Here is a 13,075-nt window from a genome sequence, read left to right as displayed (position 1 = left end):
TAATTGTGCAATTTTGATCCCTAAGGCTTTAATTGGATAATTTTAGTCCTTAAAGAATTGTAATTGTGCAATTTTAGTCCTTTAATTTTTAATTGAACAATTTTAGTCCCTCAAATATCATAATTTTGCAATTTGAATCTCTCCTATTAAAAATTTAATAATTTTAAAATTTTAATATATATATATATATATATATATATAATAATTTAAAATTATACAATTATTTGCTTATTTAAGTTAACATATACTATAATTTTTATTAATGTAACAAATGATATATATTTATTATTACTAAATAAAAAAAATATATTATTAATAATTTAATATTGCTAATAAATTAATATCAATAATATTTTTAGTATATTTATAGATAAATTGATAATTTGATAAATATAACTTAGTATATATAATTAATATATTTATATTTTTGTAAAAGTATATTAATATATAATAAGTTATATTTATGAAATTATTATAGTTTATCTATAAATATACTAATAATATTATTTGTGACACCCTTCTACCCCATAATAGATAAGTAACAACAATAAGAATAATTCAATAAATATAACATCAAGAAGGGTCTACATATTTTAATAAAAACTCATAGGTTCACAAGTCTTGAAATAAATAAAAATAATAATAATAATAATAATAATAAAGTTTTATTCTTAAAAGAAAATTATCAAGGTCTCTAAAGAAAAATGAAAGGGATCCAGAATTTACAAATATAAGGTAAATATAAAACTCCTAAAAATAAGTCTCCTCAAACGACAAATAACAATTCATAACTAAAGCATCCTAAATTCATACCCCAATGTCACATCCTATCAGAGCAGAACCCTTTCCCTTTAGAACTCAACACTATGAGTGCCTTCATCTTCACCTAAAAGAAAACCACATAAAAACAGGACGGTGAGAGATACATAACATCATATATGAACATAGAGCTACCCAATTCCCACCCCACACCGTGCACCAAAATATCATCATTAAATATAAACAACAAATACATCTCATATAATTACCAAACATCATTTTTTTTCAATCATACAAGCTTTCATACACATGCTCACTGTATGCTCATACACATCTCCTCTCCTAAGAGTCTCAACTTGGCACTCCGCACAATGGGCGTACCTCGTCAATTCCCTTAGTTGTTGCCAATGCGGGCATACCGTTCTCACACCCTCCCAGGGCCGGTATGTTGCACGGTTAAACACCCAGCGGCCCGTGCAAAGGCAATCCACCCACCGTTAAACCCACTGTGGCCAGTGAGCTGTGCAGTTAAACACCCAACGGCCCACGCATGGAATGCCTCCCGTCATGGTCCCCCCTGTCTCAACCCCTCTCTGGGCCCAGGGTCCAATGCAATATAGCCACGTCTGACTTCTCAAGCACCACATGCAACTCATAAGTCTCATGCAACTCATGCATCCCACGTAACTCATAATTAATGCATCTCCATTATATAACATCATCACATGTCAATAACAATCCATGCAATATCATCCTCACATGCTAGGTACCTATCATTAAGTTATCAACATCATAGACCACAAATTTCACATAATTCTTCACACACATCACAATATCTATGACATTCAGTTAATAATTTAACCATAACTCGAGATATACATATCCTTTCTAAGTGATCCCAACTCCATTAGAATCCTAACATCAATGTATACAACTTTCATGAAGAACACAAATCCTAATAAAGTCGTTTAGGTTACCATTCAGGGCTCACAAAAATTGATGTTGTGGTTTGCACACAGATTGGAAAGCTCAAATTGAAACTCACATAACCTGATCAAAATATTAATATTTTTACACGATTCTTGTTTCTAAATGGTAGCCCCAGATGTCTAGTTTCTAACAAAACAAACGGCACTCGATTTGGATAACTACACAGAAAGATATCGCAAAATTACAAACGTATGTCGGGGTCCCGACGCCCGACGCCCAAAACTGGCGCTGAGCGCCCAAATCTCTGCCCAGACTCCCCTCTGTGAAATTAAACCTGCGTTTTACGAGTTTCAACAAGGTTTTTACCAATTTTCACTACTTCTACACCCCGTTGGTTCAGTTTAACTCCATTTATATTCTTCATACGTTCCAAATCAATCCATACACATCTCAAGCCTCAAAAATTGGTTTCCATTGGTTTTACAAAAAAAAATCTAAACTCTTCTTAACACATAAAATTCAAGTCATCAAATTTAAGGATAAAGAATTAACAAGAAAGCCCCAATGGAATTCAAAGACAATTCAAGAAATAAGTTCTTCCAAATGAATTAAGAATTTAGAACATCGATTGCACAGATAATCGTTCAGAATTTTAAATAGAGTTCTTAGAGGGACTTAGGGATTGCCCTCACTACCCGAACACCCCTATATTCACATATGAAGAAACCCATCTCCCCCGTACCTGGATGAGCAGAAGATGAATGGTCTTGGTGTGATCTAAGATCGTTCCTGAGTACTCTTCCTTAGAGCTCTTTGTTTCTCCTCTTTTTTTCCCTAACCCTTCAGAACGCAAATGAGGCAGATAGGGTTAACACCACCTGACTCCTTTCTTAAAATTAATCCATTGGACTGGGTCAACCCAACCCATTTTCCTTCTCTTCTAACCCACTTCTAATTTTCCTCAAAATAATTAAATAAAATAAATACATGTATATTATAAAATATTTTTTTCTCTATAATAATAATATATTTCTGACCCTAAATATAATAATATAATTTCAATAACAAAATATCATATAAAATCAACCTTCTCTTAAAACATATAAATATTTATTTAAAAATGCTAATAAAAATACTTATTTAATACGTACAAAATAATTGTCCAAAATAATAATTATTTAAAACGTACAAAATAATATTCCTCTATAATTATTAAAATAATTATGACCAAATACCATCTAATAATAATAATAATAATAACCTTTTTGAAAATTGGGGTGTTACAATACTCCCCTCCTTTAAGAAATTTCGTCCCCGAAATTTTTGTAATGGTAGACTTCTCTCTTCTTACTTTCTAATCCTTATGCAACCTCACTACCTTATTGATGTACAACTCTATCAATTTCACCAAAGGATATCTAAAGGTAAAACAAGTAAACTTGGCGAGTCTATCCACTAAAACACAAATAGAATCGATCTCTTAAGTATCTCAGACAACCTACAATTAAGGTCTATCCACTCACCATTACAGTTCCAAAATGGGACGTCTAAGTGCTACAAAATTCCAAAAGACTTCTTGCATACTAAACACGAGCATACAATTTCTCTACTCCTCTCTTCACCTTAGGCCACCATGCTTCCGCTGCACCACTCTGATACATCCTCCTAAGGTCCCGATACATCTCAGTAGCTCCTAAATGAATGTCCTTCCTCTAAAATCATCTTTCTTAATTGAAGGTTACTAAGCACCCAAATTTGTTCTTGCACCTCAAAATAACATCGATTCTACTCAAAAAAATTTTCTACACTCCTACCAACTCAAGGTCATAGATAAGAAAATTAAAGCTACTAACTCAAGGTCATAGATAAGAAAATTCCTCTCATGAATTTTCAATTGCCTAAAATCATAACCTACTACCTTTCCTTCTTGTCACAATACTCCTCCCAAACATATCTTTAGAAGCATAACTATATATCACAAAAGGCTTACTAAGATCGGCCAATGCTCACACTAGCGCACTAGTCGATCTTTCCTTAAGAATTTGGAAACTACTATCACACTTACTATCTCACACAAAAATAACACTCTTCTTACTCAATATGTTCAAAGGTAATGCTATCTTAGAAAGTTACTCAATAAATATCCAACAACAATGAGCTAATCCAAGAAACTCATAACCTCGCTAATAGACTCATGTATCTCTCACTTAAGCACAACTTCTATCTTAGATAGATCTACGTTATACCTCCGCAAGAAAATTACATGGCCTAGAACACTCATCTCATACAGTCAAAAATCATACTTAGATAATCTATCCTAAATTTATCTTGGATATATCTTCACACTTAACTCTTAATATGGTGATATCACATCCTAAGATCAATCTCATTAATACACAAACATCCACTAATTGATCCATAAAGTCATCTATCCTCATATATACATACATGCATATCAAATCATATTAGAATACCTACTTTAAAATCTTCATATATACTATCCCTAAGCATATACGAATCAATCATCGTTTACACCATAAAGCATGAATCAACTTTACCACATAACATCATACAATCTTAAACAACCTCTCAATCCACCTAACATCTTAGAATCATGACAAAAATCAATTTTTATCCTTGCATTGTCTAACGATTCAAAAATATCATGACACCATACATATCCCTTCAACAATGATCAAAGAAAATGATACCTAGAGAGTTATACTCATCCAAATGATCTCAAACCTATCTCAAAAGAAAGCTAAGAGAATAAGTTAAAACTCTTATGAAGACATAAAAGTCTAAAAGATCCTCTTCTTAGCTAAAAATTTCAAAAACCGCAGCAGATATATTTGGCGCTTACAGCTAGACCTTTGATCACCAAAGTAGCTATAACTGGAGTTCTAGACCTTCGTTTTACCTGATTCCAATTCCATTGGAAAGATAACGTCTAAGGCTACAACTTTTATGAAGATCATAAAATCTAAATCTGTCAATATGGTAGTCATAATGGCACAACAAAACTGCAGCGAAAATATCCTCTACACCAAACAACAATAGTATATCAATATATCTAAGGCCACAAAAATACATCAACCCTTCCAAACTCACACCTCAACTTCATATTCAAGCTTCCCACTACAATCCTAAACCAAACAACTCACATATTTAGCACAACAGACTTAGAAAATAAAACTCACATGCTACCTAAACCATAAACGGTAAACATGCCAACACCAACACTCAAGGGAATTACCAACATTTCAATCTCTCATCAAGGATACCAAAACTCCAATTCTCATATACAACCTCCTTGGATTCAATCGCTACAACTATAGATTCTAGAAACTCCATTAACCGTAAACTCTCGACAAATCAATGTCTCACCCAAATCTAAGGTCCCAATAATTTCTAGTTGATTAGCAAGGCTTCGTCCACTACTACTGGCACATATGCTTGCAATACGAGCGATACCACTCAACCACTACTTCTTACGTAAGCAAGAAGTATCAAAACAAATAAGCAATCATGAATAGCCTCAACTAAGCTATATCATGTCTTTCAGCCAAATTCTGAGAAAACAATATAAGTGTAAGCACAACACTAACAACACAAGGGAAACATCATCATCATCATCATTATCCTCATCATAAAGCAAAACATATTCCATCATTCATCTACCAAACAAGCATAGTAGACTCATAACTCACGGCCGATTGGATCAACCTGCTCTGATACCATTAAATGTGACACTCTTCTACCCCATAATAGATAAGTAACAACAATAAGAATAATTCAATAAATATAACATCAAGAAGGGTCCACATATTTTAATAAAAACTCATAGGTTCACAAGTCTTGAAATAAATAGAAATAATAATAATAATAATAATAATAAAGTTTTACTCTTAAAAGAAAATTATCAAGGTCTCTAAAGAAAAATGAAAGGGATCCAGAATTTACAAATATAAGGTAAATATAAAAATCCTAAAAATAAGTCTCCTCAAACGACAAATAACAATTCATAACTAAAGCATCCTAAATTCATGCCCCAATGTCACATCCTATCAGAGCAGAACCCTTTCCCTTTAGAACTCAACGCTATGAGTGCCTTCATCTTCACCTAAAAGAAAACCACATAAAAACAGGACGGTGAGAGATAGATAACATCATATATGAACATAAAGCTACCCAATTCCCACCCCACACTGTGCACCAAAATATCATCATTAAATATAAACAACAAATACATCTCATATAATTACCAAACATCATTTTTTTTCAATCATACAAGCTTTCATACACATGCTCACTATATGCTCATACACATATCCTCTCCTAAGAGTCTCAACTTGGCACTCCGCACAATGGGCGTACCTCATCAATTCCCTTAGTTTTTGCCAATGCGGGCATACTGTTCTCACACCCTCCCAGGGCCGGTATGTTGCACGGTTAAACACCCAGCGGCCCGTGCAAAGGCAATCCACCCACCGTTAAACCCTCTGTGGCCAGTGAGCTGCGCAGTTAAACACCCAACGGCCCACGCATGGAATGCCTCCCGTCATGGTCCCCCCTGTCTCAACTCCTCTCTGGGCCCAGGGTCCAATGCAATATAGCCACGTCTGGCTTCTCAAGCACCACATGCAACTCATAAGTCTCATGCAACTCATGCATCCCACGTAACTCATAATTAATGCATCTCCATTATATAACATCATCACATGTCAATAACAATCCATGCAATATCATCCTCACATGCTAGGAACCTATCATTAAGTTATCAACATCATAGACCACAAATTTCACATAATTCTTCACACACATCACAATATCTATGACATTCAGTTAATAATTTAACCATAACTCGAGATATACATATCCTTTCTAAGTGATCCCAACTCCATTAGAATCCTAACATCAATGTCTACAACTTTCATGAAGAACACAAATCCTAATAAAGTCGTTTAGGTTACCATTCAGGGCTCAAAAAAATTGATGTTGTGGTTCGCACACAGATTGGAAGGCTCAGATTGCAACTCACATAACTTGATCAAATATTAATATTTTTACACGATTCGTGTGTCTAAATGGTAGCCCCAGATGTCTAGTTTCTAACAAAACAAACGGCACTCGATTTGGATAACTACACAGAAAGATATCGCAAAATTACAAACGTATGTCGGGGTCCCGACGCCCGACGCCCAAAACTGGCGCTGAGCGCCCAAATCTCTGCCCAGACTCCCCTCTGTGAAATTAAACCTGCGTTTTACGAGTTTCAACAAGGTTTTTACCAATTTTCACTACTTCTACACCCCGTTGGTTCAGTTTAACTCCATTTATATTCTTCATACGTTCCAAATCAATCCATACACATCTCAAGCCTCAAAAATTGGTTTCCATTGGTTTTACAAAAAAAAATCTAAACTCTTCTTAACACATAAAATTCAAGTCATCAAATTTAAGGATAAAGAATTAACAAGAAAGCCCCAATGGAATTCAAAGACAATTCAAGAAATAAGTTCTTCCAAATGAATTAAGAATTTAGAACATCGATTGCACAGATAATCGTTCAGAATTTTAAATAGAGTTCCTAGAGGGACTTAGGGATTGCCCTCACTACCCGAACACCCCTATATTCACATATGAAGAAACCCATCTCCCCCGTACCTGGATGAGCAGAAGATGAATGGTCTTGGTGTGATCTAAGATCGTTCCTGAGTACTCTTCCTTAGAGCTCTTTGTTTCTCCTCTTTTTTACCATAACCCTTCAGAACGCAAATGAGGCAGATAGGGTTAACACCACCTGACTCCTTTCTTAAAATTAATCCATTGGACTGGGTCAACCCAACCCATTTTTCTTCTCTTCTAACCCACTTCTAATTTTCCTCAAAATAATTAAATAAAATAAATACATGTATATTATAAAATATTTTTTTCTCTATAATAATAATATATTTCTGACCCTAAATATAATAATATAATTTCAATAACAAAATATCATATAAAATCAACCTTCTCTTAAAACATAAATATTTATTTAAAAATGCTAATAAAAATACTTATTTAATACGTACAAAATAATTGTCCAAAATAATAATTATTTAAAACGTACAAAATAATATTCCTCTATAATTATTAAAATAATTATGACCAAATACCATATAATAATAATAATAATAATAATAACCTTTTTGAAAATTGGGGTGTTACATTATTGATATTAATTTATCAATAATATTATAAAAATAATAATATATATAATTTATTTATTTATTAATAATAAATATATACATCCTCTACCCCACATACCATAACACAAATAACAAAAATTGAATAACATAATTTTTTTCATAATTGAAATACCAAACATGTTTAATTCAAATCAAAACTCATGTATTTGTGGAATTAAATAGATATTCATACATCTCATGCAACAAGGAATACAACAGAACAATCAAAAAGCAAAATATAAACTTGCATAGTTTGTTTGTTTCTCTCAGGGTTCTCTTAAGAACCCACAGAGCAGTATAATCCATACAATAAACATCTTACTCATATAATTGTCTCTTACAATTACAAATGCATTCCCTTAGGTTTCTCATAGGAACCCATAGAGATATTAAAATTATACATTTATATTTAAATATAAGAAAAACAACAAAAGAAGCATGTATATCCAGAACGACCCGTTTTGAAACCAGAACGGCCCGTTCTGGAATCACATTTTAAGGTACAACAGCCATGTCTGGAACGGCCCGTTCCCAAAGTGGAACGGACTGTTCTGTATTGGCGTAGTGATCATAAATTCATGTGTTAGAACGGCCCGTTCCGCTTTAGTTTTAATAGGCTATTTTAGTAGTTTAGAACGGCCCGTTCCACTTTGGGAACGGGCCGTTCTGTATTTGCGTATTGATCATAAATTTATGTGTTAGAACGGACCGTTCAGCTTTAGTTTTAATAGGTTATTTTAGTAGTCTAGAACGGTCCGTTCCAGCTTGAGAACGGCCTGTTCTTGGCTACTTAAAAATCAAAATATTACAAAAATTAATTTTCATAAATATTCATTATTAAAATACTAATAATTATTAAAAACCTTTAAAACATTCTATAAAACACATTAAAATAACTATAAGAAGATAATGTCCACAAATATAAAATAAATAATAATTAACTAATTTAGTTGTTTATCGAAAAATGTCTTTCTAATTTCATAATTTTTAATTTTAAAATTTAAATTTTTGGTTAAAAATTAAAAATTTCTTATTTTTCGTTAATAAAATAATATCCTTTAATTTCTTAATTTTTATGCTTAAAAGCAAACTTATAAATTAATCTAATTTAGATTTATGAAAGAAATAAGCACAACCTAAAAAATGGAGATATTTTATTTTGCATGAAAGTTATTAATATGACAGATATTACTCGATCTTGTGTTTTCAAGTATCCTAATATTGTGAAAAATATGAGTTAGAATTGATTTAAATGAATAAATATTAGAACTATATATTCATATGTATCACAAAGAAAAAGGAAGGGAAATAGCATATGAATTAATTGACATTGTAATAACTACCCACAGTCAACGATAGAATGAAACACCATCAAATTAGCCTCAATAATTATCAATAATATTATAAAAATAATAATATATAAATTTTATTTATTTAGTAATAATAAACTATTATACTAATAGAAAATTCGGGATGTTACAATTTGATATATTAATGAAAATTATAATATACGTTAACTTGAATAGACAAATAATATAATTTTAAAATATTGTATATATATATGTATGTATATATAGTAAAATTATTAAATTTTTAATGAGAGCGACTAAAATCACACAATTATGATATTTGATAGACTAAAATTGTTCAATTTAAAATTGAAGGATTAAAATTTCACAATTGCAATCTAAAATTACCCAATTAAAATCTTAGGGATCAAATTTGCACAATTGCAATACTTGAAAGATCAAAAATACAATTAAGCCTATAATTTTTTAGCTAAAAAAGTTAAAAATGAATGTGTAATTAAATAACTTTAAAATATTTATTTTTTAATTTAATAATTTAATTATAATATAATATTTAAAAAATACTTATAAATTAAAGTAAGGAAATTAGAAGTGTCAATTTATTTTTCTAAGTTATTGATTTCTTATTTTTTAGTTTAGTTGTTTGTTGAAAAATGTCTTTCTAATTTCATAATTTTATAATTTTAAAGTGTAAATTTTTAGTTAAAAAATTAAAAGTTTCTTATTTTATGTTAATAAAATAATATCTTTTAATTTCTTTATTTTTATGTTTAAAAACAAACTTATAAATTAATGTAATTTAGATTTAAAAGTGACAAGGATAATTTACAAGTTTTTAATTATTTTTTTTAACTTTAATTGCTTCAAAATGAAGGAAAAAAAGTAAGAAAACAAGAAATCTTGAAACCCTTCATTGAGTCATATCTAACAAATTATGAGAAACATTCTCACACTCTAGTGAATCAATTTTTATCAATACCATAGTACTTGGCTCAACCATGGCTTTGACAGTAACACATGGTCGTTATGAATTCGATTAACAAGAATATGGAGATGTTGGGAACCTTATATCGAAGATTTAATTCGAATGAAAATGGAAAGTACTACTACTGTGATGAATTGGGATGCATATTCGATAAACCCTAAACACTTTGATTTTGAAATGCAAGAATTGCTTTGCTCCATCTGTAACACCCCAGTTTTTATTTCACTTTTTATTTATTTATTTTAATTGAGGGTATTTTGGTAATTTTATAAAGGTGATAGGGGTGATTTAGTAGCTTGGAACGGGCTGTTCCGGAATTGGAACGGGCCGTTCCAAACTACCAAAAGGTATATGATTTAGTAGCTCGAAACGGGCCGTTCCGGAATTGGAACGGGCCGTTCCAAACTACCAAGTTGTGTGTGAGTTAATAGCCCAGAACGGGCCGTTCTCAAGGTAGAACGGGCCGTTCCAGACTATTAAATATGCCATTAACCCTAAATGAGAACGGCCCTGGAACGGGGCGTTCCCAAAATTATGGCCATTGGGGGGGTATTTAATGCACACCAGAACGGGCCTTTCTGGTTTTGGAACGGGCCGTTCTGGATGTGATTTTTAGCCACGTTTTAAGGGTCCGGAACGGCCGTTCCGGATTTGGAACGGGTCGTTCCGGCGTAAAAAGCCTATAAATAGAGCTGTTTTCCACTCCCAAAAAGCACACCTCTCATTTCTTATTTCTTTTCTTCTGCTCTCTCTTCTTTCCTCTACTTTCTGCTTCAGACCGAGGGGAACCTAGCGAGGGAGATCAACCAGATCTAGTCTAGATTTAGCTTCTTCATATCCAGGTACGGGGGAAAAGGGAATTATTTACGTCGGGCCACTCTATTCCGACGTAAATTTACGTCGGGCCCCCCTAGTCTGACGTAAATTTACGTCGGTCCCACCCTATTCCGACGTAAATTTACGTCGGACCCCCCCAAGGCCGACGTAAATTTACGTCTGAGCAGCATAATCCGACGTAATAGTTCCACTATATTCACCCCACTCACCATTTTCCATTCCCGCGCTCACTGTTTATACGAAATCCTATGAATTTCTGAGTCTCCCACATCGTTTATTGCTACATTCAACGTATCCAAGTCTCTAAGTGTCTGCACGTTGGTCGTTTGAGGTTAGTTTGTTGTCCACGTAATTTTTTTGTTTTTTTTTTGCTATTTGTTCCTCTGGAACGGCCCGTTCTGCATGGAGAATGGCCCGTTCTCCAAGGAGAACTGGCCGTTCTCCTTAAATTACTGGCTTCGTAAATTGTTGATCTGGAACGACCCATTCTGATTTCGGTACGGGCTGTTCCAGATGCATTAAATATTGACTTTTTTAGGATTGACCTTTAGTTTACCATCGTATTAGTAGAAATATTTATGGATTTTATCCGAAATTATTATCGATTTTTTAGGTTTTTAGTTTAGGTTAGAAAAATTATGAATAACTGAGTCAATAGTTAATTTGTGTTAAGATATAGATAATGAATCGAAGTTGGATGAATGCAAGTCGCATTAGTCAAGAGTGCAGAAATGGAGTTGAAGAGTTCTTACAATTTGCAAGAGAAAATGGGAAACCCATCAAAGGGGCATATTATTGACCATGTGTTCGATGTTTGAATCAGATACGTCAAGAAGTTGGAGAAATACGTGATCACCTGTTTATATATGGTATTGTGAAGAGTTATACAGTATGGACATGGCACGGAGAAATATTAGACATTCCAACAGTGTCAACAACTGAAAATTTTGAAGGGATGGACGATAACTTAGAAGAGATGATATGTGATGTTGGTGAAGAAAATTTTGAAAGAGCACATGTGTATGATACCTTAAAGTCTGATTTTGAGCAACCATTGTACCCAGGATGCAGTATGTTTACAAGATTATCAACAACTTTAAAATTGTTTAATTTAAAAGCAAGAAATGGCTGGATTGATAAAAGTTTCACAGAATTGTTGGAGTTATTGAAGGAGATGCTTCCAGAAGATAACACGTTACCTAATCGCAACTATGAGGCAAAAAAGATACTATGTCCAATGGGTTTGGAGTATAAGAAGATACACGCCTGCCCTAATGATTGCATATTGTATACAAATGATTTTGCTACACTAAAAGTGTGTCCCACATGTGGATTGTCGCGGTTCAAAAAGAAAACTGATGGAAGTAGTGGTGAGGAAGAAATAGAGGGTCCCCCTGCTAAGGTCTTATGGTATTTGCCAATAATACCTAGGTTTAAAAGATTGTTTGCCATTAAAGAGGATGCAAAAAACCTCACATGGCATGAAAATGGTAGAAAATGTGACAACTTTCTTCGACATCCAGCTGATTCTCCGCAATGGAAGATGATTGATGAAACATTTCCAGAATTTGGTGTAGAGTCAAGAAACTTGAGAATTGGTTTAGCTACAGATGGCATGAATCCTTATGGGAACTTAAGTAGTAAACACAGTTCATGGCCAGTTTTGTTGGTCATTTATAATTTGCCTCCTTGGCTATGCATGAAGAGAAAATATATTATGTTGTCTATGATGATATCAGGTCCTCGACAACCAGGAAATGACATTGATGTGTATCTTAGTCCATTGATTGATGACTTGAAAATGTTGTGGGACACAGGAGTGGAGGTCTTTGATGCATATCGTGAAGAAAAATTTACCATGCGTGCAATGTTATTTTGCACAATAAATGATTTTCCAGCATATGGTAACTTGAGTGGGTATAGTGTGAAGGGTCATTATGCATGTCCTATATGTGAAGAAAACACAAGTTATACCCAATTGAAACATGGGCACACTACAAGAATGCACGAAAATAGCGTTGGCC

This window comes from Cajanus cajan, chromosome 3 (assembly GCF_000230855.2).
Source record: "Cajanus cajan strain Asha chromosome 3, NIPB_CcT2T_4, whole genome shotgun sequence".
Taxonomy (NCBI): Eukaryota; Viridiplantae; Streptophyta; class Magnoliopsida; order Fabales; family Fabaceae; genus Cajanus; species Cajanus cajan.
This window is presented reverse-complemented; position numbering follows the sequence as displayed.